General features: G+C 43.3%; 1 protein-coding gene across 1 annotated transcript in view; it reads right to left on the minus strand.

Annotated features, from left to right (window-relative positions):
- mgme1 (mitochondrial genome maintenance exonuclease 1) overlaps positions 1-26,564 on the minus strand; it is a 278,413-nt gene that overhangs the window by 146,002 nt on the left and 105,847 nt on the right. The gene's annotated exons all lie outside the window — the stretch shown is intronic.

A 26,564-nucleotide genomic window follows, 5' to 3' on the forward strand; every position in this document is an offset into this window, starting at 1 on the left:
ATCCATTAAGCTGTACTCAAGTAGATGCGTCTTTCAGTGGATTTCACTAAGCCAATAACTGGAGGATCCAGAGTGAAGCACTGCAATAACAGGCAGAGATAATTTATTATTTGTTCCCAACATTTAGAGGGACCGATGCTGTTCGAGTTCATCACCCTGGTTTGATGAGCGGCACAAAATCTGTGAACCTACAGAATAATGTGCACAAGACTTTTACTGTGAGTCTCCGTTTACTGCATCATCCTCTATTTCACATATTTACCTTTAAGCTCAAGTGTGTCAGCAGATGTTACTGTGGCTAAAAACAGCCGCTGTGTCCTCACACGATTAGCCTTCTGCTGACAATCACTCATCTGACTGCTTGTGTGAGATATTTCTGGCGAGAAAACGCTTCTCACACACTTCACACAAATCCACATAAGCCTTTTACATGTCCGAGTCCAGGTGTGTGACACTGATGGGGTTAATGAAGAGAGTCTGAAGTCACTTAAGGATAAACAGAGAGAGGACAAACCTATAAATACAGGCTAATATTGTCTAGTTCAAAAACAGAATAGTGTCCAGTTGGAGACTAAATACTTTGTTTATCGTGTCATTTTCTTAAAACTCATGTTAGGAAATAAGTCCTATAATTATATTATTATATCATAATGAGTCCTAGAAAACTGCACTCAAATCATTTGTGGATTCTTTTACTTGTTTTGTGTACATTTCTCGTTATGTATGAAAATAAAATGTAAATGTTATTCAGGTTAAAGAAACTAGGGACGCTCATCCTCTCTCCACTGTATATACTATATTTTAAGGAAATATATTCTAGTGTTGAGTGCTGTAGAATATAATACTGGATGTACAGACTAAATAATAAAAATGTTGACATTCATAATTCAGTGTAAATAGTAAATAGTGGGCTATTATTATTATTATTATTAGTTAGTAGTATTAGTAGTAGTAGTATTTCACCTCATCTTTTTTGGATCTACAGATGAAAATGGTGGTTTCCTCTAGACTGAAATATCTCTACAACTACTGAGCGATTTGCCATGAAGCGTTGTTCAGACGTTCATGGTCCCCAAAGGTTGAATCCCACTGTGGTGATCGGCTCATCTAGTCAAACACTAACAACTCTGATCATCACCAGGCTCAGCTGGACTTAATCTTAGCATGCGAACACACTAAACTAATACGGTGAAGATGGTGAATATATCAGCACGTTATCGTGTTTGTATGAAAATGTTTTGGCCTGTAGGTCAAAGCCAGACGGTGCTGCAGCCTCACAGCAGCGTTGACGGGACTGAACACTGTTTTCTATTTCTAAAGAACCTTTTCAAACAGCGGATTAAATTAAACCCACTGGCAGAGTTTCTTCTTACAGAAAATAAGTCACTTTGAGGTGAAATTACTTGATCGTTATACTTGTTATGCTTTCATCATTCATAGTTACAATCAGTGGAGCACTGGAGTAAACCAGCAGGGAAGAAATCCACAGGATCCCATAAAATTTAATTATTAAGCTCATCCTACTAATGATTAGTTATTAAGACATTATGATAAGATTTTAAAAATTGGGCTTCATGTGGTATTCAGCTGAAAGTATAATGTTTTCAGTCTTAGTAATCCAACTAAAAACTACTTTGGTTCATTTTTTCTTATAATACTTGGCAATAATAAAACATGAGGGAACCTGAGCAACAGGAAAACATGAATGTACATTTAAATTAGAGTTCTTTTGTAAGAGGATGCATGAGTATCGTTTGTATGTCAGGATAGATGTTAAATGATCTGCACTGGGGTCATTTTAGTTTTATAAATAGAAATACAAATTAGATGTAACATCTGAAGCAATGCATCCTAATTCTTCCAGTAAATATGTTTATACGCTTATTACCAAACATGGAGGCGTCCTCAGCATGAAGTGGTGCTTTTAAATGGGTCTTGACACAACCCCAATATTTGCAAACCCAAGTGTAACAGCTGGGATAAAACAGCTGCTCTCAGCCTGAACCATGTTCACCTGGAGAAGATGTAAGACTGACTAATGATCTATTGGACTGATGGCATTCGCTGTTTAGACACATTAGTGATGTGGGTATGAACTGCAAATCTAATAAACAAGATGTTAAACATGTTAGATAACAGGTGGAATAAACTGCAACTCAAATCACAATTAGTAGCTTATTGTCTAATTATGAACACACAGAGGACTTTTAGCAGAACGAGAGCATTCAAGAATCTAACATGGTAGATAGAAATTCACCCTTTTTGCATAACTTCAACTCTCCATGCACTCATATGTGAATGTGTACACCTACGCAAGCATCTGCCTCCTGCGTGTCTGCTGCTGAAGTTCACTCAGCCTCCACTAAGGGGCAGTCTAGCAACACCTTTGACTCCAGCAGATGCAGTCAAATCTACCAGATTGTTGCAATTCATATTGACCAACCACGCCTCGGGGGTGCTGCTGAGATTGGCTCGAGTCAATAGTGATAATAATTGTTCTGTTTTATTACTGTCTGCTGGGGTTTGTGCTTTATTTAAAAAATGTGGAAACTCTCTGCCTCTTGCTTTGACCGACTCTTTTTTCTGTTCTCTCCCCACTAATGCCCTGCTGCTCTCTCCTTTGACAGGCAGGTGTGAGAGTGTGAACGGACTGCCCCGGAGGGGGATAGACACTGACCCCAAACCGTGAGTCTCTGAGCCCGTTCAGCCGGAGCCTGTTCTGGGTGCTCACATCCACAGACAGCCTAAAGAGCGGCCCCACGTCAGCCCTCATCAGCTTTATTTGAAAGGTTTCTTTCACCTTAATTAGGGTGGGAGGGGAAGGCTTGCATAAACCTGAAGGGCTGATGGAGGGTCGACAGGTCAAGGTGCTGCTGAGGAGTAGGTGGGGGTGTCTGAAGTTTGTCTTTTGGGGCACATAGTTCAATTCAAACTGTTCAACAGTGTTACAGTCATGACTCGTTTAAGTGGGACCGTTAGTAAGTAAGTGGGATTTTATTTATTTAGCTCCATTTAAAACAAAGTTACAAAGACAGTACAGACACAGATACAGGACAGTATATAAAGGAAGATAACTAACTTGAAATGGTTTTTGATAAGTATTTTGAAGTCCTTTACAGATTTGGCTAATCTAACAGAGGTGGGTATATGGTTCCAAAGGAACGGGGCCATTACGGCAAGAGCACAATCACCCTCGGATTTGTGGAGGCAGCTGGGTATAAATAAGAGACCTGATCTTAGTGGCTTAGAGGTTGAATAAGGATGCAGAAATTCAGAAATGTATGAAGGAGCTAGACCATGTAGGGCCTTCTTTTTGATAAGCAGTATCTATTCTGTCTATTCTATAGGCAGGCCTATTCTGCTTTGCTGAGACAGGAGAAAAGAGCATTGCAGTAGCCTGGGAGTGAAGCATTGATTTGATTTTTGTGATGTTGGATGGAAAAAGGAGGTTTGCACAAGCTTTTTAAATTATGGGTTAAAGTAAACATTGTGGTCAAAGATTACAGCCAGGTTTCTCAAAGACAGTTTAATGTTGGTGGCCGGAGGTCAAATACAGAGTGTCATTTCAAAGACAAACTTATCAGGACCGATAAGAAGAACCTGAGTTTTGTCTGAATTTATCTGAAGGAAATTAAGTGACATCCATTCCTTAATAACAGCCAGACAGTCATGGAGGGTTCCAGTACTGAACTAGCTAACCAGCCTAAAGGGAACATGTTTAATGAGAAAAGGGTGGGCCCGAGGATTGAACCCTGTGGAACTCCACTGAGTATAGGGACACTGTACATTTCCCTGCATGACTGTTGTGTGAAATGTCACCTGAACCTTTTCACCAACGCACATATTCTAGGGCAGAGTTTATGATTCAGCGCAGGAATTGAAAGTGCAGTCATGGCCGACGCCTCCGCTGAATTTGAGCATCTCCGGTCAATCAAGCCAGTCACTGTATTTGCCACGTGTTTGCTATCTGAGCTAAAACTGAAGGTCATCGCCATGGCAACTTTGCTGTTTAAATTGGAGTATGTTTAATCCCAATCCTCTGGCACCTGAAGACATTATCACTGCAAATCCCACCGTCAGTCATCAAAGGGATGAGCTGGCTGCCCTTTAAGGGAGGCTGTGCGAAGGCAACAAGGCTGGAGAAAATTCTTGCCTACAGAGGTTTCCGAGGTAAACCAGACAGGTTTCACTCCTTGTGAATGCCACTGAATGTCCCGCGCACTGACATATACATGATTATGTTTTGTGTGTGGGCGTGTGTGTGTGTGTTTTGCTGTTATCACCAAAGATTTATCAATTGTTGAGTGTGTTTAGATTTGGCAGTGTCCAGGAAAGATCGACGTCTTTCTGAGAAACCCGCCTGCCGTCACCAGCAGTCATGCCTCCATATTGTTGCTGTGAGATCATCTTTATTGCATTTTTCTTATAATATTTAGTTGCCTGGTGTATTGACTGCATGTTTGTAATGACAGCAGGCTGCAGCAGAACAGATTAGACTGGTCAATACCAGAGGTAAAAAAAAACAATCGGGCAGTTGTGTTTTTCAGTGATGATCAATTTTTGCTCGTGATCAAACCATATGTGTGTAAATTAGGATGATGACATCAGGCAGATGGTCGGAGGCTCCTCCCAAACAGGGAATTGAACTTTGGTGGAATCCAGGTTCGGCCCACATAAGCAAACCTTTTCATCTAGGACAGTTCCCCCCTGGAGAAAGAGCAGTTTTCAGTTCAGGACAAGTCAGACCATCCTGCCAACACTGAGCTTCGGTAGCACACCTTCAAAATAACCAACAGTGAAACAGCCAACCTAATGAGTTGTGTATAGAGCGCGACAATCCACCTTTAAATCATTGATCAACTGTTCTCAGCCAAGTCACAGTCAATACCACTGACGAAGATGGACACGAAGACCGATGGCTGCAAAAACAAACACATTGGAGTTCCACACACTGCTCAACATCAGATTTGTGCCATTGTGGGGAACAAAAGTGCTCGGGGGGAATGAGAGCGTGTGAGACGTTGGCTGTGTTTACAAGCTCCCGGGTCCCGGCTGGTCGGCCCGGGTTCACCCAGCGGTCACCGGTTCTGAGGTCTCCGGGTCTCTGGTCTTTTTGAAAAAGATCTGTGAAGCAGAATTAAAATGATCTACCTCCGGACTCCGGACGGAGAACCATAAGGGTCTTTGAAACAGGGAAGAGGAGAGATACAGAGAGCGAGAGGGGGAGAGTGGGGAGGAGAGAGGGAGCCGGGGGGGGAAGGAGGAGGAGAAGAAGAATTATGTGTAATGAGTGTGTTCCCCTGCCTGAGCTACTTTGAAATGTGACTAAATGGCCCACCTTCTGTGAGGCAGGTCTCCGGCTTGAGGGCAGCGAGGAGCCCACCGAGAGAGCCTGAAGCTGACAGGAAGCACAGCACAGACTTCAGAAAGTGTACAGTTGTACAATATTTCCTCTAATAAACCTTTTCAAAAAACATTAAACAAAGTGATTAGCATGGAAGTAATGCTGTTGAGATGAAAGAAAATTAAGCCACGCTTCTTTCCTTCCACAAGACAACAGCTCCTCTGTTTTCGCTTCGAGTTCCTTCAGCAATCAACACAATTCACAAGTCGAACCGCCGACTTCTATAATGTCTAACATAGCGGTGATTGTCGTTTGCCCTTTCAGTACGTCCTTTAAAAGGCTTTTTTAATTGAAAGAAAACCGCTTACACTAAGAATTCTGTCCTAACAGATTTCATGAGCAACACGACCAATTCTCCTGATAAACAACATATTTCAGATGTCATAGCTATCAGTGGATCAATTCCAAGTAAACATGCTTTGAGCCAATATACAGCATCTCTACCATATGCTCTCTGCAGTTTGCACCTCCGTCCCAGCCTCCTCTCCCGAGAAGACGGTGTTTGCACCATCTCTGTTAAAGCTGCGGTACAGGCTGTCTATTTTTGTTGCTCCCCACAGGATGAACAAAGGAGCAGGATTATAGAGAGAGAGGACTCCTATGATGAGCTTTTTTTTTTTTTTTTGGAAGATTTACCAAGCATACAAGCCGAACAAGTCCTCATGTACAAATTTTGAAAATACACAACAGATATTATGAAGAACTGTGCAACAGGAAGGGGCTGTTCTGAGATGGTGGGGTCGACTGTGCTGAATGAGTGTGGAGGGAAAAAAAGGTTAACAAAAGAGAGGAGAGGAAAGCAGACCTTGGAGCCAAAACCAAATCACATCAGTAACCACTGCGTCCCGGGGTGAGGGCAGGCTCAGTCAGCCGTACCATTCAACTGGGATAATTAGTTTTGGAAAGGAATATCAACTGATATAATTGAGCATTCTCCGCTAATGAAGATCCTCTGTGTTGTCACTGTTGAGGCGCTAATTGACGGGAGAAGTATGGATTGGGTGGCTGCAGGGAGGGGGCGAGGGGCTGTGCAGGATATGATGGAGGAAGTGCTGCCAGCGCTGGCAACCAAAAGTTTTTCAGGTTCGTTGATCTCTATTAGACAGGTTTTATTTAGTAGTCAGTGACTCACTGTCTGCTTTCGTTCACACAAAGGCCTGTTAGTGTGGCGATGACGTGCTCATTCTCCACCGTTGTTCCCTCTAAAGGTTTGCCAGGAGATGAAAGAAAACTCGCCGCAGCGTTTAGACAGATAAGAGTGGTAGAGACGAGGGCGGGGCCCACAGGACGGGGGCGGAGGGAGTTTAGGGGTTGCACAGGTCGCGTTGGGAGTTTCGATTGAGGGAAGCAGAGGGTCGAGGATTTGTGGAGGGGGGCGATGAGGAGGGGTCATGGTGAAATCAGTTGAGGGAATAATAGGAAAGCAAATTGGTTTTGACAAGTTTAGGGAGCTGGAAGTAATGCAGTCCTTTTAAAGGGGAGATGAGGGAATATCCAGCAAAACTATGAGATAATCAGGGGTACCATTCAGGAGCGGGGTGAGGGGAAGGACCCGAGCCAAAACACAAGGCCTGCTGATGACCCCGAAGGGCCCGGGGAACAGGGTCAGCGCTCATGAACAGCCTACAGGGGGCGACAGGCTGAAAGCAGAGCGGAACATTTGTGGAAAAGTGAAAATCGTGTCGAAACTTTCACAGTTTGCGTAACCACAGCCCTCAGTCCTGGGACGCTGTCTTCAGATCCCTTCAGGAGATGAGAGGGGAAGGAAGGAGAGGCATATTTTCAGTCGTGAAAATCAGAAAGTCTAATGAGATACAGAGAAGCTTTCCAGATGAATAATGCTTTTTAAGAAGATTTTTTTAGACATCCTTGGTACGGCAGACACTGACAGGCAGGCAGACAGACAGTGAGACACGAAGCAGACATGCACAGTAAGAGACAGACAGATATTCAGAAGGACGGACAGAAAGGCAAGCAGCAGGGCAGACAGACAATACCAATCTCCTACCCACTGTCACATATCTCTGGAATCAGGCATCGTCCCCAACAGCAGGCTGCCTGCCAGATCAGCTCCACTGGCAGCCAGCGAGACAGACTGCTCACAGCAGCCAGCGCCGAGACAGACTGACGCAGAGCGACCGGCAAAGGTGTTTGAACACAAACAGAGGATTAACAGAGTTCTGGGCACCGAGGTGTCGGTAAATAAAACAGCAAACAGGCCCACTCCACAGGACGGCAGGTCCAAACAGAAAAATGATTTCACACTCATTTCAAATTAACGTTGGTGGGTAATGGAGTCATTGTTCAACGTTGTGCTGTCCAATTTGCTGAGGCTGATTTAATATGGAGACCAGCAAGCGATGTGTCAAAGTTCTGCTTTTTATAAGAAAATATTGTTCCCCCGTGACAAGGGAAAGGCACAGGGTGATCTTTTGTTGGGCTGAAATTGAAAATTCCTCAACGTGTCAACACTGAAGTAAACGGTTGCGATAAAGTCAGATATTCTCCCCGTGCCTGCTGACACCAGCATGGCTTGATCTCACTTCTCAGATAACATCTCGTATATACAGCAAGTGAAGAAGACACACGGGTCTGATGCAAGAATGCTGCCTCGACCCTTCAACCCCTTAGTATTTCATTTTGTCAACCTTGACAATTTTTGAATGCAAATAACAAACACACACACACACACACACACACACACACGCCCTTATGATCCTGCTTCATCTTCTTCCAGATCTCAAATATTTGTCAAAAGTGTTTGTCTAAACCTGCGTGAAGCATCAGATTTGTGAGGTGTCCAGGTCGGATGAGTTGACAGTCTGAAAAACAGAACGAACCACCCTGTGTTGGCTCCATCCACTCAGTATGCTAAGCAGGTGAAAACACACGCAGGGCGTTAGATGAAATGATGTGACCGAGGTCAGAATCTCAGGCTGCTACTAACAGCACCAACACTAACACAGTATTATTTGGGTTCTTTAAAACTCTGGGTGACTTTTAATCACTTTTGCATCACACTTTCTCCCAAAGGACATTGAAAAGCGTGTCTACAGATACAGTACAGAGCGGTGACGGCTTCACTCCACAGTCAGGGGATGTTTGTCCCCCACTCTCAGTGCATCACCCTCCTTCTCCATGTTTTCCATGTGACTCCATATTCCTTCACATTAGTGCAGTCCGCCGCAAAGTAGCTGCAGGAATCAGCACGCAGTCAACTGTGGCAGGGAAAAAAGAAGGGAAGAAAGAGAAAATATTTAAGGCCTTGCTCCCTCGGTCAGCTTTCACCTCCTTTCCCTCCTTGTTCTTGTTTTCACAGCCCTTAATCCTGGCGGCTCCGACGCGGAGCGGTCACAGGTTTTGACAGCAGACTGTAATGACCTAAGCTGTTCCCCGCGGGGGGTGAGGAGGGGAGCTGGGGTGGGAGGACGTGGAGGGGGGCGAGGAGAGACAGAGGAATGTTTAATGAGAGGTTACTTGGCATTTTTAAGTGTAATGCAGTTTCACATGTCGGCCACCAGGGCCTGAGCAGACACATGGAGGAGAGCGGTTTGTCTCGGTGAACTAACACAAAGGTCACCTGAATATTTATTCACCTTTTAGCTCTGATCTGATCCATTAATACCTCAGAGCCACTTGTTAACTGGTCGAAAGCAGAGTTGACCTTTTAAGAAGATTATTTATCACACATGATCCTATTTATGTATGAAATGTAAAAACATCTGTGGTACATAAAGTCATCTCGTGCGGTCGTGCCCCAAAATTTTAATCTTTTGGCATTTCAGAAAACATTTAGATAGATCTTCCTCTAAACCCACATCACTTCCTGCAGGCATCAGACTCCACATGTGCAGGTACAGAGACACTCTTGGCATCACTTTGTATTCTGCACCTCATAACATTAAAGTGTTTGGACGAAGAGCCCCCTGATAACCCCCATTTTCTGCTTTATTGATGGGACTTTATTGATGGTTCAGTCTAGTGTCCCTCCTTTCCCTGTAATCCTGTTCACCCTCCTGTGTGTGTGTGTGTGTGTGTGTGTGTGTGTGTTTATGGGCGGAGCTGCCAGCCACCTGCAAACCATTCAGCTGCACACCTGACGCTCATCCAATCAGCCAACCCAGACAGTACTTAAGCTCTCTGCTCTTCATCAGTTGTCTCTCAGTCAGTGCTGCCAGGTGTACGATAATTATCGTATTTGTATGATAATCTTGCCCTCTGTACGATCAATAATCTAAAAAAGGCCAAAAGTAGGATAATTTGACAGTTTCTGTGAACATGTGGTTCCAATCAGCCTTGTTCTAATCTGCCACACAGTTTTTGTGAACTCTGAAGGCATCTCTTATCATGTGACACTTCCAACCAATCGTAACTGGTTTAGTGTGAGATACGAGCACCTGGATACAGGTGACGTTGGTCTCTGAATATCAAGCATGATTGGCTTGATTTGTTTTATCACTGAGTAATAGTTGGCAGCTGGAACTTCTTAAGTTTGAAGATGTGCAGTTATTTGTCATTTTTGAGGACAAAGAGAGAGAAAGTTCTGAATTATTCTCTGAAAAAAGATTGTTCTTATAAGTAATTCAAATAGTATTCAAATGTTGGAAAATAAAAAAATAAATGTCACTAAGTGAAGCCAGATTTACTCTTTATTTTCTTCTCAGTTATTTTGAATACTGTTTCAAAAAAGTTAACCTGCTGTGTCAGTTCCCTCACGGTGGGAGGCCTCATGATTTAGCTCATGAGTTCCCACCTGTCATTTGTTTATGGGGGACATATTAGTGTAACACAGCTAAGTTGGAGCACACAGCAGTGGATGAGGACGCTTTTAAACACATATAGGACGACTACATTTGACTATCGCGCAACAGTAAGCTTGTTATTTTGGTTATGATGGGTGGACGATAATTTACCCCAAATACGATCATTTACCCCAAAATACGATCATTTCGAGTCTGTGGTTTGATAATTCTACATTTCCCACCTGACAACACTGCTCTCAGTGTTACACATTCTGTGTCCAGACCTCCAGTTTGCTCTCGTTCCCATCTTGTATTCCAGTGATTCTTACCTGTGTGCTCCAGGTCTCCCATCCTTACCAGCTACACACACTCTGTATCTTCGTCATCACTCCACTGGACCTCCGGCCTCTCCCTGCTCCTCTGCCTCCCACCGCCTCGCTCCTCCACCTGCCCTGTTTTCCAAAACCCTGTTTAAAACTCCCCTTCAGCTTTTAATAGCCCAGCCTTAAGACTGAACTTAACAGAGAGGGGATAACATGCAGCGAAGGGCCTGGACCAGGTTCAGACCTGGACCACTGCGATAAGGACTCGTCCTTATTGGTCTAGTAGGTCAGATACCAGGTCACTTTGTCCCCTGATGATTTAGTGTGTTTGCCTTTGGAAACTGTATGACCTGTGTTAAGAGGTCGGTTGTTTGTTTTGTGGTTTTTCGTCACGTCTTAATAACAGATCTTTGTTTTACATCATTATGTTACTAGAGACAAAGAAAATATTGAGCTGAACATTAAAGAACAAGTTTGTGTCTTTTATCATATGAAACGCTTGATAATATTCAATCAAATAAAGAAAAGTCTTTAAACATTTTAAATCATCCTCCTTAATCCAACGGATGACGGGCAGGCAGAGAGAAGCAGACAGGCACATTAACAGACAGACAGGTATTCAGAGATACAGACCCAAAGGGTTCTGTGGGAACGCAGCAGTGAAACATTCCTGTATTTTGAAAACAGCTGAAACATGCTCAACATTTTCACATGCAAATAAATGTGAATCTACAACAATAAAGATTTCACCAGGACACCTTTTAGTCCAGTAGCTTTTATACAGTGGAGCAAAAAAGTATTTAGTCAGCCACCAATTGTGTACCAAGTTCTCCCACTTAAAAAGATGAGAGAGGCCTGTAATTTTCATCATAGGTACACCTCAACTATGAGAAACAGAATGGGGGGAAAGAATCCAGGAAATCACATTGTAGGATTTTTAATGAATTAATTGGTAAATTCCTCGGTAAAATAAGTATTTGGTCACCTACAAACAAGCAAGATTTCTGGCTCTCACAGACCTGTAACTTCTTTAAGAGGCTCCTCTGTCCTCCACTCGTTACCTGTATTAATGGCACCTGTTTGAACTCGTTATCAGTATAAAAGACACCTGTCCACAACCTCAACCAGTCACACTCCAAACTCCACTATGGCCAAGACCAAAGAGCTGTCAAAGGACACCAGAAACAAAATTGTAGACCTGCACCAGACTGGGAAGACTGAATCTGCAATAGGTAAGCAGCTTGGTGTGAAGAAATCAACTGTGGGAGCAATTATTAGAAAATGGAAGACATACAAGACCACTGATAATCTCCCTCCATCTGGGGCTCCACGCAAGATCTCACCCCGTGGGGTCAAAATGATCACAAGAACGGTGAGCAAAAATCCCAGAACCACACGGGGGGACCTAGTGAATGACCTGCAGAGAGCTGGGACCAAAGTAACAAAGGCTACCATCAGTAACACACTACGCCGCCAGGGACTCAAATCCTGCAGTGCTAGACGTGTCCCCCTGCTTAAGCCAGTACATGTCCAGGCCCGTCTGAAGTTTGCTAGAGAGCATTTGGATGATCCAGAAGAGGATTGGGAGAATGTCATATGGTCAGATGAAACCAAAATAGAACTTTTTGGTAAAAACTCAACTTGTCGTGTTTGGAGGAGAAAGAATGCTGAGTTGCATCCAAAGAACACCATACCTACTGTGAAGCATGGGGGTGGAAACATCATGCTTTGGGGCTGTTTTTCTGCAAAGGGACCAGGACGACTGATCCGTGTAAAGGAAAGAATGAATGGGGCCATGTATCGTGAGATTTTGAGTGAAAACCTCCTTCCATCAGCAAGGGCATTGAAGATGAAACGTGGCTGGGTCTTTCAGCATGACAATGATCCCAAACACACCGCCCGGGCAACGAAGGAGTGGCTTCGTAAGAAGCATTTCAAGGTCCTGGAGTGGCCTAGCCAGTCTCCAGATCTCAACCCCATAGAAAATCTTTGGAGGGAGTTGAAAGTCCGTGTTGCCCAGCGACAGCCCCAAAACATCACTGCTCTAGAGGAGATCTGCATGGAGGAATGGGCCAAAATACCAGCAACAGTTTGTGAAAACCTTGTGAAGACTTACAGAAAACGTTTGACCTCTGTCATTGCCAACAAAGGGTATATAACAAAGTATTGAGATGAACTTTTGTTATTGACCAAATACTTATTTTCCACCATAATTTGCAAATAAATTCTTTAAAAATCAGACTGTGATTTTCTGGATTTTTTTTTTTTTCTCATTCTGTCTCTCATAGTTGAAGTGTACCTATGATAAAAATTACAGGCCTCTCTCATCTTTTTAAGTGGGAGAACTTGCACAATTGGTGGCTGACTAAATACTTTTTTGCCCCACTGTACATGTCAATTATTCATCCACATGGAATAAAGCAAGACCTGTATGCTTGTCTCAAAACCTTGAAGTTAGTAGTAATTGTAGTGATTCTCGTGCCTTGAATCTACGTACATTGTTGCTGTTACATGAATTTAATTGCAAAGTGTTTCGTTCAGTTTGAAACTGCCCAAGAATAAAGGGAGATAAACACAGCTTGAGCCGGAAAATAGCTTTTTACAGGCGAAGGCTGTGAGGTGAATGTTGCCGGTAACCCTGACAGCTTAATTGGTACACAGAGCATTTGGTTGCTATGCAACTGTTAGCTAACCTCTCCATGAAACAGTGATGTGGTGCGACTGTGTGTTCAAACTGGAGTCTGACCAGTATGGCGTTTACTTTACATATCACGGAGCTGAAGGCAGCAGGTTTCTGTGTCCATCCTGGTTTATGGATGTTTATTGAGCCGATGGTGGACACTTTATGAACACTTGTATGGTTTCTCCCTCCTGCTTGTTATTGTTGCTCCTTTCAGACGCAGTGTTCCTCACAGTTTGACTCTCTTGATATTGTCCCGATAAAACTGCAGTGTTTTTATTAAAGCCTCTTGCAGAAGAGATGTTTAACAGTCCAGTGACGTGATAGAATCACATCAAATAAGTCAGAACTCGTATTTGCACTGCATTACTGTGTCACTGGCTATTTATTGTGATTGGAAAATATTAGTGTATATTATAAGGTTTAAGTGTGCAGATGGTGTTTTATTAGGTTCTACTATATATATATATAAACCTTTTCCTTCCATCTAAGGAGAGAAAAACATCCTGAACTGGTTTGAACTGCACTGTTAGTAGAACAATGTTTTGTGTTCCGGCTCTGGTTGAATTTTTAGTCCAATATCTAAGTTTTACAGCATTTATATTATTTCTGTGGATGAAATTAGTTTTGTTGCTTGTTGCTATATGTGACTTCAGTAATACACGGCAGTAAAATGTGGCCAGTTCTTATGTCGTGATTCCTCTGTGAACTGTGCTGAGTCCTGTGATTTGGGGAAAGTCTTAAAGATTTAAGGCTCAATGTCGTTAAATTTAACCACCAAATAAAAAATTTTGTCAGTGCAAATCAGTTTTTACATTCATGACTTTGCATTCGCTCACACGTAAACATGAAGCTCCATTTGGAGAGAGTGAACTTTAACAGATCGAGTTAGATTTACAGACCTAACTCAGGTACAGGGACGCCAAGAAGTGACATATTACCTTTGAATATTAGCATTAAGAAATCAAATTACAGTTGAAAATCATTTGCCCTTGACTTTAATGAAATTACTTACATTTGCATAAATTGGTATTAAGCTAAATGATGAATAATATGTTGAATCAACATGATTCTTTTAAGCTGCTTAATGTGAATAAAATATTTTGGTTTGACAACCAATAATTAATTGAGATAAAGAGGAAAATTATGTCAGTGCACTTTTTCGAGCAGACGTTAGTCATCCATTCTTATGTGACATGAAAGAAGTCCAGCGAGTCAGTTACCCTCTCGGTCCAGATGACTGAACAAATATTTCAAGGTTTGCTCACTTCTCATTGGAATTTTTACAGCCAGGACAAATATCCCTGAGTGAAATCTGACAGTATCCTGGATCTGACTGAAACACAGACTAAATTACATTAAATCATTATAATTTAGTCTAATTATTATTATATTAAAACAGTTACACTGACTAAATCTACACTGAAACAAAAAGACTTCAATGTGACTTTAAACCAACTACAATTTTTCAGAGTTTTGCTTTTGGTGCTTTTGGTTTGGCCAGCTGAGTTTCTGCAGATGATTTATATTCTCCTGCAAAGTCTGAGAAAGGCTGGGACCCCATTGGAGTCAAACTGGAGAACAGCAGGTCCAGTGAGAGTCTGCGTGATGAGTTGAACCAAACCAAGAAGAGATGCGGAGATCCGAGCCAGAACGTGGTGATTGATGCACGTTTTAATAATGTTGCTGAAAGGTTTAAATGAAAAAAAACACTTCACGCTCCAACTCTCAGGTGTTCAATAAACATTCCAGTATTGAAATTCTACGTTGTTCACCTTCAAAAGATTTGTTCTCCTCTGCTGTTAATGTAATTGCATTCTTCCCCCCAGTCACTGAAATACTCCAGTGAAGGTGCCAAGCTCCAGCCCAGACAGATTTTGCATTATTTCATCCAGTATGTAAAAATATGAGTCTTTACTGGGTCTGAATTGCTGTTTTCTTTATCATCTCCATTCCACCTTCTGTTCGTACCTCCTCTCTCTGTTCCACAAACCCCATCTCATTAGTTCCCATCTCTCCACAGGGCGACTGGCTGTCTCACCTCCTTATTATTAAGTCCCCATCTTACATGCTTATGCAAACCATAGCACTCAGTGGGCCTGATGCTCAGATTATAAAGACCCATTCCCTCGGGGGCTGAAACCAGTCAAGTCCCAATATAAGACAGAGAATGACCGACTTAACCCCGTCCCTCCTTATATACCAATCAAGTAGATAAATACAGGTTTAATTAAGAAATGCTCCTCAATGGGGTTATGCAGCTTGGGAATTGGTCACTGGATGGGGGAGGGTGATATGAAACGCACAAGAGGCAATACTTGAGCTTCACCTATGGAATAAAGCACAATAAAGGGATATTTATTAAGTGTCTGAGAGCCCAGAGGCTATTGAACATCACAGACAACACAGTCCATTCATAATGGGAAAAAAAACTCCATTACAGCTTGGACATTACAAAAATATATTAAATAATCAATTCAATTATTTTCCATTTTATCACTTCTCCCATAGAGCAGAATGCATCTTATAGGTGAGGCATCAAGATTAATTGCTGTGGAAATTAATTTGGAGAGTAATTCTCATCATAAACAAAATTACATTTTGCTTTATCAGGATGAGTCAGAGCACGGATGTCCTCTTTCTGCTGCTGCTACCACTCTGTGGGCAGAAAGACAGAATCCAATCTGTTATAAGCTTTCTATTAATTTGGCTGTTTTGAAATGCCTGGATGAAAAATTCATCTCAGTCAGTCATGCACATTTAATGAAAAACGCAGGGATGCAAGCAAACTAAGACAAAAACATTTTCTTATGTTTACAAGTTGTGAAAACAAGAAACGAAAATGTAGGAATGAAATCACCAACCTGCTATAGATGCTTCAAATCCAGCCGATGATATTTTTGACTCAGCCAATTTCTCTGCAGGTATATGGTGCCTTCCATAAGTGCAGGCTTTCTGCTCTATTGTGCTCAGTAATTCCAGTGCGTGGTGTCGTGCAGTTGCAGTCACCAATTTGAATATTGAATACAGCTCTGAATTGCACCAGAGAAAAGTTTTCTAATTGCCGTGTTTTGTCCTATAGATACAGTCCTCTAACCTGAGCCGAGGACGTGCATGTCAGAAGTCGAACCCATCTACAGTACGTCTCCGAGGTGAAAATAACTTTGTCTTGCATCATCACACATCCAGGCGTCCTCACCTCTTTCCAATCTCCAAGTATTGGAAAATATACCCTGAGTGAACCAGAAGGTGACAATTCAGAGCCAGACAATTTGTGTAGCTATGCTCTGTCTCTCTCCCTCTATATCTCCTACACACACACACACACACACACACACACACACACACACACACACACACACACACACACACCACCATGCATTCAGTCACTCAGATGAGTAGTGTGTGGTCAGATCCCACTGCTGTGTGTCACACAGTTTATGGGCCTGCTAGCTTTTAAGTGGCCTTTTAAGATGTTCTGCTGAGCCATTAGTAGCACTTCACCATAAAAATACATCATTTAGGGAGCTGAATCGCTGAGTTGTGCCTGCACCCTTAAAGACGGGGGTTACTAGTAGGACTAAAAGTGGGTCTGTCCTCTCTGAAGTGAGCTTTCTCCTGCGCACACACACTGCTTTCTGTATTTATGTACATACAGTAAGTTCTGTGTGTGTCTGTGAAAGTGTGGAACAGATACAGAGGGCTGTATTTTATTTATATATTTGAAAGTGGAAGAAGTGAACAAATGGCCTGGCCGGCCTTTGCCTGAGGTAACTATGGACCTCCATATGTAGCATGCCCATCTCCTGGCCCTCAGTTCCCGCATCATCTCCACCAGGGGCCCCTGGGGTCCAGCTGACCCACCTCCATCCTCCAGCCTCCGTCCCTCCATCTCCGTCCACAGCCACGCTAGGCGTAGCACACTCCCGCCTGAGGCCACGGCTGACTTTCTCTGCAGTTTGCCATGATATAGCACGCAGTGCAGACAGGCTCTCTCCTCCTCTCCTCCGTCCCCTCAGAGAGGGGGGTGTGCTAAGGTTGACCGATTTAACAGCTGCTGGGTAATACACAGAAAGTCATTTGTTAAAATCTAATTGATCGCTCCATTTCCACCTCTACACTCGGTGGATGTTCCATCAGCTGTATGAGCGTAGCTGAACAACAGATGCTGTGTGTCCTACAGAGGCAGGAAAAAAAGAGCGCAGAGGTGGTCTGGAAACGGGAGGAGATGTAATCCTGTGTGGCTTCAGAACATCGAGTATAAACTTGTCTTTATAAATGTAATAATACAGCTGATTTTGAACATATTGTAGAGCCCAATCAGTGTAAAGACACTGATCTCACTCATCGACACTCGTTTGCTCTGCTCACGGACATTTGGGGGACGTTTCCTTAAGAGACTGAGGAAGTGCCCTCCATAACCTTTCCTATAGAGACCTTCTCCGTTTCATTTTCACCTGCTAGCCAGGATCAGACTCCTTTATCTCGTGTGAGTCACCTGGAGATGCAAGTAGCAGCTGAGTTCTTCAATCCCCATTGCACAGAAATGTACCAACAGCTACATCAGCCCGCGGCCCTCTGGGTCCTCTGGGGGGGCAGTGGGGTGCAGCACCGGCCAAAGCCCGACTGACCAGGTGACAATGAGACCTGGGCCGTGACTGTGGTCTGTACTCCTAAAGGCCACATGAAATGCAATCATTTCAAATCAAAGCAATCAGCCTCAGGCCCCAGGCACAATTCTCACCTGCTGAGCAGTGAGACGGCAAGCACAATCTACACATGATCACGGCGCCGCCCACCTCCATCTCTCACCCTGCTCCGGTCTGTCACCGTGACCCCAGTCAGCATACACAGCCATACAAATACATATTATCATCAGCAGTGGATTTCCAACCAAACACACCCAGAAGGAGGCTCTCGCTCCCGTTACATTAGTGGCAGAGAGCGAGCAGCTAATTATAAAACCACTCTGGGTGCCGGGTTGTTCCTGAGCATTGCTGCTGTGCTGCTCCATGCAGAGTGGGGAAAATGAGCCTGTCAGCCCAGTCCCAAGTTGCTGTGATGAGTGCAAATGAGGTAAGGTCCTGAAAGCCTCTTGGGGGGCTCCATAAGGGGGGGGTGATGCTGGAGGCTGTGTAAATACACACTCATAGACACACAGAGCACATAGACTGATGGCTCTGATTTGTACGCTGTCAGGCAAAGTGGGTCAATATGTGACAAACAAGAGGGACTTTCACATCCTCATAGCAGCCTGCACAGTGTGACGGACCAACGGGTCTGAGGCTCACCGGCGCCGAGATCAGACGCCCAAATACACACAGAACATCAAGTAGTTTTAGGCTCCAATGAGATATTAACATTCCTGCTGACTGCGTTCCTGGTGTTACTGTTGTTGGAGAAGAGAGAGCCTCAGGGACCTGATTAAAAAAAGCAGCACTTTGTCTGAGCTCCTGAACAGCGCTGTGTAATAATGGTCAGGTGCGGCTTGTCATTATGGAGGCACACAGGAAGCCACAGCACTGTCCCGAGGAGACAAACTGGTGACAGGAAACAGCTACGTGCCTCTCGTGATGAGGAGTGTCCTGGCACCCCAGCCCTTCCTGTCATTAACTCACATCAGCGTCTGAGCTCACGTCTTCACACAGACTGCCGTGATCACAGCCTCACATGTGCGCAGGCCACTCAACTTTGATTCAACGCTGCTTTCATTTATCTCTCTATACTTCCCTCTGCCCCCCCCCTCCACCCACTGATCTATTATTAGCAGCTGTACAGAATACTTTATTTCATTTGGATGATTGACAGCCAAGGTGATGCCTTCCCTTCATTTGCATATTATGCCGTTTACTGTCTATACCTGCCTAATGGTGGTGATTCCCAGACTGCCGCTCCTGAATTAGTATGCTCCAGCCTGGGAGTCAGGGCTGCTAATCAGAGGCTGTGGTGAGAGGAGAAGGACGGCTTCAAATTACATCCTTCACAGTCAACAGGAGGTGCACATGAAAGTGCGACGTCCTGCCGTTTTCCTCCGAGCTGAGGAAGTTTGCAGATCGACAGTGACAGCACCCCGCTTACCTCTGAGACACCCGCTAGAGCATCTCCAATTAAAAGCCTCCTATGATTTCCTCTATTAATAATAAATGCCTCTGAGCTTGGCAGCGCTGCTATGTGGCTGTGAGGCTTTTTGGTACATGTACTCTTGTGTGTGAGCACGGTATCGGCCTGTCTTTCCTCCAGGAGGCCGTCCGAGCGCTCTGCCTTTTCACATACATTCACTGTGGTGTTGAGTTTCATGTGGTCTTCACCTCCTGCTGTCTGTGGCGGTGGTTACCTCATAATCACGACTGAAAAGCCATAACGCGCCTCTCTGGAAACTGAAGATGCCACATTGGATTTCAGCAGGAAATCTGAAGAGGTGCCTCTGTCTTCACTGCTGAAGTGGATGCTGGGAAGCCAGAGACAGTTTTCCAGGAAAAGTGTGTTGCTGCAAACACCGTCTGTCCCCGTGACTTCTGCACAAACACTGGTCCGGTTCCAGAGCACCTGGAGTGTGACAGCTCTTTGTTAAAGGCATGACTTCACTATTGTTACCATGATTACAGATTATAGGCTTCGTAACCACCTCTGACTTGTATAAAAAGGTAGGTGGAGGTGCACTGATGGCTGCTGCACACCACACCTCGTCATAATAGCAATAATTGAAGAGAACCGACATCAGGCCTTTTTTCAGGGTAATTTGCAAAAATGAAACGAGCCAATGAAGTGGATAGAAACTTCCCCCATAAATAAGTCTAGAGAATGTTTTCACAGAGGACGATGAGGCCGTCTGGTGAGGGCATGACTTCAAAATGACTCATCCACCTGGTTGCACTGTCTCTCATTTAACAAACACAGTCCATCACAGCGGTGTATCGTAGCTACTCAGGCTGACGCTAATGCATCCTGATTGCTGGTTTATTTACATCTCCTATCACCACACTACAGCCCTTTGTATTCAAATGTCTTTAAATGTCTTTCACTCACTGTCGTGGCACTGCTCACTCCACCTCTCCACTCTGCAGATTCCACTGATTTTGCTAATGCCTTCAGGGCTTAATCAATATGCATGACTTAAGGTGTCAGTTATCAGCACACGAGTGGTTTTTCAGGAAACATTATCCCTCTCTGGCTCCTGATTTTGTACCTGAATAATGTGGTCTATGGATCGGTGGTGAGTGCATGTGGCGGGTAATCAACAGACCTTCACCGTGGCTGTCATTCGAACGGAGAAATTCATCCCAGACGCACAGGAGGCCAAAATGCTCATTCGTGACCATAACGTGCTGCAGGACACGGAGGCCACATGACAAACGCTGGTGATGAATGCTGAGGCTTTGACCTTGGTGGAGATCTTTCTCTCTTTGCCCTTCTCCTACTCTCCTCTTACTTCACATCTCCCCAGTTAAAAAAACACCCCCCACCTCACAGTCACTTTACCATGACAGTTTTTTTTTCTGTGCCAGAAACTTAAAATCCGGTGAATCCTTCCACATTTAATACCTGACCAAGTAGCAGCTCAGAGCACAGACACACTTGTAATGCAAACACATCTCTAACCCAAACTGATCACACTTCCTTTTTGCTGTATTTTTTCCTACAGATGCAATTTGAAGAAATGCGACTCCCTAGACCTCAATTACAGGTGGATCTCTCAAAAGGAAATGGATGCAAGCGAAGAAACTGCAGATCAGGCTGTTGTTACTCGTGTTTATTACCATACGGTGTGTGTATGTAGGCCGTGGACAGGTTTAATCCAGAGTGTCACTGCTGATCTGTGTTAACAGGGAAACACTCTTAGCGGTGTGATACCACATGTGTTGGACCAGAGCAGCCAGATTTCACAAACGGAGGACACAAGTGATGCTGCTGTTTGTTAGACCTGCTTGAACTCTATAAAGTTTGGAGGCTAAACTGACCATCTTGACATGATCAAAATGCTTTGAATCCATCTTTATGGTTATGCTTAAGGCAGTAAAATATGAGATGACACGCGACACATCTCGTACATTATTCATGGATGTCACTCCTCACTCCGCCCTTTCACTGATGACAAACGTCCTGCTGCAGCTGTCAATGACTAATTACGCCCCACTCAAATCATTAGCTGGGAAAGTGAGCTTGCCGTCTCCATGGCTCTGTTATAGCAAGTACAGTGACACACACACACACACACACACACACACACACACACACACACACAGGGGGAGAGAGGGCACTATTTATCTAAAACACATTCACATACTTTAGTGATTGATTTTATTGTCAGTGTTTGGCAAGTTACTTGAAAAATTGTTCCAAATGAAAAATCAGTTTTTTCTCTTCATATTAAACATTTTTTCATGTATCATTACTTTTGTTACTCAGCTTCGTCAGAAATGTCTCCCCTGGTTTCTCCTGTTTTCCTGAATGTGCTGAATTTTTGTTTCCTTTCGTCTTTGAGAGCCGTACAGCTGCAGAGCTGCAGCATGTTTTGGTCACTGAATGTCTCACTGAATGCACTAAACCCAGTTACACTCCTAGTTTGACCACTTAGCACTGATAACGGGACATTTGTAGGTGATTTAACGTCACATTAAGATATTACCAGGACAGACTGAGCAGGACGATTCAGGGTTTGATGACCTGAGAACCGAAAGCAACTCTAATTCTGTACTAATCATAAACTATAATGGATGCAGGGAGAAAAAGGCTATTGTTAAGAGGCACAGATACATTTCCTGAGCTGACAGCAGCCACGGCCTTCTGACCACCTACAGTCTACGTGCTGAATACTTTCTGCTGATACTTCAGGGTCAGGGGATCACTGAGACGGCTTTGTCCAGCACTAGTTTGAGAGGAAGAGGGCACTCCAGACGAGCGACTAACAACACTCGTCACAAAATATCTCCTGGAATTTACTGAACTGAAGAAATTGATAACGAGGGTTGAATCTAGGACAGACCTCTCCTGGAAGGCTCCTATTATTTCCTCTTGTGGTACTAAGAGAGATTCAGCAATTAGACACGACAAAGCTTTAACTTTTTCTTCCATAACACAATAAAGACAGAAAAAAACACTGCCATAAGAAGGACCAGAGGTCGACCGGCTAGTGTTTACAGTGCTAAACCACAGAAGTACATCTCCTCGTACGTGGGCTTTGTTTGTTTGCTGCTGGGTTCCCACAAGCCACAAAATAGTCATAAAGTTCAATTCATTTCTTTATCAGCTAAAATGTTTGTCCCTGCTCCAATGGAGTAAAATGAAAATGTCCAAAACTAAAGCACTCTTGTTATTCTGCTGCTGTTCTGCATCATACACGAACACGTTTACATCTACAGCCCTAAGAGCGACAGACAAACATACAGAAATACTCTATATAATCTATATTCTATGTCGTTTACAGCATGTTATGACTTACACATCTGAACATGTACATATACTAACAATGCTCTAAACATGATCTACATGGTGCCCCTGTGCTAACGTTATCCTTTACATGTCTTATAAAAAAAAGATCAGAACAGCTGCATTTATTTTCAGCTGATGTCATTTACTTTCTTTAAGAATACAGGCGAAAGGTAATCACGGCATCATTTAGTGAAACACTATGCTGGAATTCAGAGCTGCCTCTCAGACTGCGGTGACTTTAATTATTTCTGGGGCTGCAGGACAAACCTTTGTGTCTGCAGCGTTGAGAGAGCTTGCTGTGAATTTGACAGTATGTAGTCTAATAGAAGTGTCCGCTCTCGTGGCCCTTGTTAGATGAAGAATGGTCCCCTCCACACAGAGCCCTTTGCCATCTTTTTGTCTGCAGGAGAGTGGTATGATGTGACCTTTAATGGCTGGCAGGCCAGAAGAGAGCACAGGACTTATAAGAAATGGCAGATCTTCAGCTGACCTTTAAAAAAACCTCATATTGCATTAAGACCCTTTGATCACTTGGATTATCCACTGCTGTCTGGAGCCTCACTGGGTCATTTTAACCAACCTGCATCAAGGTGCTAATACAGAGAAGATTGCACACAATATATGAGCTTCGTTGTTTATGATGTGTGTGTTTGTGAGACTATATAAAATCTGTGACGACATCGGCAGAATGTGCATTACCACAATGATAAAGCTTCGTCTCTGGATAAATGGGCGGCCGTCAGGATTAAAACCGACTATTTCAAGCTGGTTTTTCTGCGTCTTTGTTCTTGCGAGTCAGTTGAAGTTGTGACGGTCGGCAGATGATCCCGTCTGATCGCACCATAAAAAAACAGCCGTGTGTCAAAACGTAATAGACTGTTGTGTAAAAACAAAGTTAAAGGTCGTTCTCAATGACGTTTATGTCAACTGCTCAACTTTCATGCAGCAGAATCAATTAACTTGAATCTCCTTTTATTAGAGGAAAACATGTCAACCCTGTCAGTCGGCTCCGGTCGGCAAACTGAAAATGTCTTTTTTTCAACAAACACTAACGGATTTCTGTTCTTAATGTACAGACAAATGTACACATATACACATCTGGAACTTCATTTGAATAGTTTGATTAAACATGAAGTATCTTTCAAATAAGCAAGAGGTCTAAAAGTTTATTAGATATAATCCATTTAAATGTAGAAGAGGAGTCATTCAGTTGTTATTTTGTCATCCATAACTCTCACACATGTTGTCAGTCATCGAAGCTCCTGGTGTCGTACATATTATTTGATGGATATATTAGATTTTCAAATGACATTTCTGACATGCAGCCTTGTTTTCCTAAAGTAAATCAGTTTTTGCATCATCGCATGTATCTGCTACACACAGTGGACACACGTTGTGACCACATTGGCATATTGATGTAGTAAACATGCAGTTTCCTATTTTACATGTCTAACATTAATTAGCATTAATCAGGATTTTGTTCACCTTGTGATTTTATTCACTCTCCTCTTAGCTCCAATACCAGTCACTAACTTTTCTGTGGCTCTTTGGCCAAAAACACGAGAATGAGCCAAAATAGAAAAGGTGCAGGTTGGACATTAAAACGTCCATTTTTCACCTTTTTAAATCTCAGTTATGGAACATTTTTATTGCTATAAATACATTTTGTCATATTATGAACACACACACACACACCTGGCCTGGGCTGCTGTTTGTGGTGTGTGTCTCCCTTCAGGTGCTGATCAGGTAGGCGGAGTTTACATTAGTGCAACTGGATGCACCTGGTCAGTCCCTCCAGACTGCATTCAGGCTCAGCTGTGTCCACTCTTCTCTTCATGGCACCACATGTTTCCCTTTGGTTGTTTGGTTTGGTTTGGTTTGGTTGTGCTTATCTTTGTTTAACACCACACGCTAACAGAACTGACCTACTGACTCATCATCTCATACGTTTACTCAAAGAATTCAGTTGATTGTTTAGTTTTCCTGGTTCACCTGGTTTTTCAAACGACGTGAAACAGAAATTAAACATAAAACTGAATTGTACAAATTCAAGAAACCCATGCTGAGAATGTAAGAAGTGTAGCATCACACCTACTGCGCCTACATACAGTGTCACCTGTCTGTATCATGGTGGGATTTCCAACAGGCCCACCACATGCTACTGATTTCTTTCATTTGTTTGACACACACGCAGCACATGAATATATCTTAAAGCATTAAACACTGGTGCTGTTGTAATACCAGACACAACAGTGTTTCCAGAGGTGTTATGATGTGAATCAGATGCTAATTATGAGAATCCCTGGAGATGTTACGGCTGTTCTTGGACCAGGTGCTCCGTCGTCCGTCTCATCTAACAACCGCTGCCAAAGCTATCGCAACAAGCTCAGCACCAAATCAGAGTCAGTCAGGTGTTCATAAGTACGGCCTTCGGGGACCCAAGATAGCTCAGGGAGCCCCTTTGATACAGCCCCCTCGCTCTCAACTCCACCGTCTTTAATATACAAATCACCGCTGTCCCATATGGACAAGGTAATTGACTCTGTGATTTAAAGGCAACCTGACCATCTCCATTCTCCGCATGCGTCTCGGAGATAAAACATAAAAGATTGTCCCGTTAATCTGTTCACAGACCTCTTCGCTCTCACCGTAGAAACCCAGCGACCTGTCAGCAATTCTAGATTACCGTAATGTGAAAATCTTCCCATCTGCCATAATTACCATGTTACAAAGGGCTGTCTTAAATTACACCAGGAATAATGGCTGTGTGCGATGGGAGTTAGAGCCCGCTACCTGTTCGGATGTGAACGTGTGTGTGTCTCTGATCTGTCACAGACATTTATGTACTGAAGTGCACACAATGAGGATTTGGCCAAGATGGGTTTAGAATAACTTCTACAGTCTGAGAGCACAAGCAGAGCACAAGAGAGGTTAATCATCAGTTTGTTGTATTTACAAGAAATGACTCAGGGACGTTTTAAAGGAGAAATTAAATACTGAAAAAAGTAAGTTTTGTGGAGTGTAAACTCATTCTTGGTGCCATTAGTGTAGATTTGAAACACTGAAAAACAGCAGAAAGGAAAATAAATGATCTATTATTTTAAAAGTCTGATCATTAGCATGTGAGATATCGAGAATCACGAACAGACAACAGGCCATTTTTTGTTCTTGAAGACACGTCAAAGCCCGAGTGATGCATCCGGCCACTATTGTTTATGATGGACAGATAGACGGAGAGACGTACAGATGATGGGCTGATTCACAGTTCTCCATTATCATGTGCATAAAGACATATTTGGGGAAAAAGAAAAATTAAGAAAATCCTACATTGCATTGCCCTCAGGTCCGTCTAATTTGAATAAAAATCGATTCTTCTGCGGCTGAATGCCTGTGATTAGAAAGTCCCCGTCCGTCACTCGTCCTCTTCCGGTGATTTATGTGCTCCCTGTTTAATTGCAGGTTTGGGAAATGTTCTGTACTCGTGGCAATTGGCATATTCTGACCTGGACAGAAATTACAGCCATTCAAAACCAATGAATTTCAATCACCTTTCTTGTCCATTCTTTAGATTGACTCTGCGTCAATCTGTCACTAGACTCACCCAAACATTTCTCAAAATGCAGGTGGTGACATCATTCATGTGGACTTGATTAATCAATCCCGTAATATGAGGTGAAACAGAACGAATACCAACATGGTTTCCAGCGGATACAAATACACTAAATGTAAATGTGCTTAAATGTGCATGTTTATCTGTATTTCATGACGATCCATCCAATGGTTGTCACAGTATTTCACTCAAAGTCAGCACATGCACAGTAGGAGGATGAATGTAGGAACCTTTAATGTCTAGAGATGATCCAAGTACTTCGACGATTCCATGATTCGATCTGAGGTGCCCGAATCGACCGCCAGTCTCTCGGCTGGATCGCCGCAGTGACGTGGAAACGTGGTTCTGAAATAAAGGATCGTCACATTGAGGCTAC

Source organism: Pempheris klunzingeri, chromosome 12 (genome assembly GCF_042242105.1).
Source record: "Pempheris klunzingeri isolate RE-2024b chromosome 12, fPemKlu1.hap1, whole genome shotgun sequence".
Lineage (NCBI taxonomy): Eukaryota > Metazoa > Chordata > Actinopteri > Acropomatiformes > Pempheridae > Pempheris > Pempheris klunzingeri.